This window comes from Penaeus monodon, chromosome 30, assembly GCF_015228065.2.
Source record: "Penaeus monodon isolate SGIC_2016 chromosome 30, NSTDA_Pmon_1, whole genome shotgun sequence".
NCBI lineage: Eukaryota > Metazoa > Arthropoda > Malacostraca > Decapoda > Penaeidae > Penaeus > Penaeus monodon.
The window spans coordinates 26,525,309-26,525,858 of record NC_051415.1 but is presented as its reverse complement, the minus strand read 5'-3'; the positions used below and the strand labels follow the sequence as shown (position 1 = coordinate 26,525,858).

Genomic DNA, 550 nt, shown 5'->3' with positions numbered 1-550 from the left:
TCGTAGGTGAAATCTAGCCATGAATTTTTCGCTGTCTTTTTTGACAGATTTCCTTCGCATTTCTTTTGACTTTCTTTTTTTTTAGTCTCTCGCTTGCTCGTGTCTCCGGGAACGGTGGTCTCTTTCGAGGTGTGTCGTGACGAAGGGCGTGCTAACGAAGTTCCCCATGAATTGTGCTTTCGCCTTATTGGCTCAGGGTCATTTTTTTATTTATACTTTTGTTTTATGATTTCGCATTACATTTCGAGTAGAGAGAAGTTGGGAAGGAAGCTGGGGGTGGGTAACGGTGGAAGAGGGGGGGAGAGGGAGACAGCAAGGTCCTAGCCCCCCCCCCCCCCGACCAAACTTGGCTATTTATTTTGATCCCGATATTACGCAAATGCATTCCCCCGGCCTTCTTTTTTCCCCTCCCTGTTGCTGAATTGAACTTCTGGCCGACTGCAAAGACCGCTTGCACACGACGAACAGTAGAATGATGATGCTTGTTCGGCCCGTGCTCGGGAACGGTGAACATGGCCTAAACGGTTTGGAGCTGGAGCGAGGGAGTTTA

The 550-nt window shown here is 48.7% G+C and overlaps 1 protein-coding gene across 1 annotated transcript in view; it reads left to right on the top strand.

Moving 5' to 3' along the window:
* The window catches only part of LOC119592671 (mediator of RNA polymerase II transcription subunit 13-like), a gene marked incomplete in the record, with an annotated part of 59,114 nt that overhangs the window by 732 nt on the left and 57,832 nt on the right, over positions 1–550 (top strand).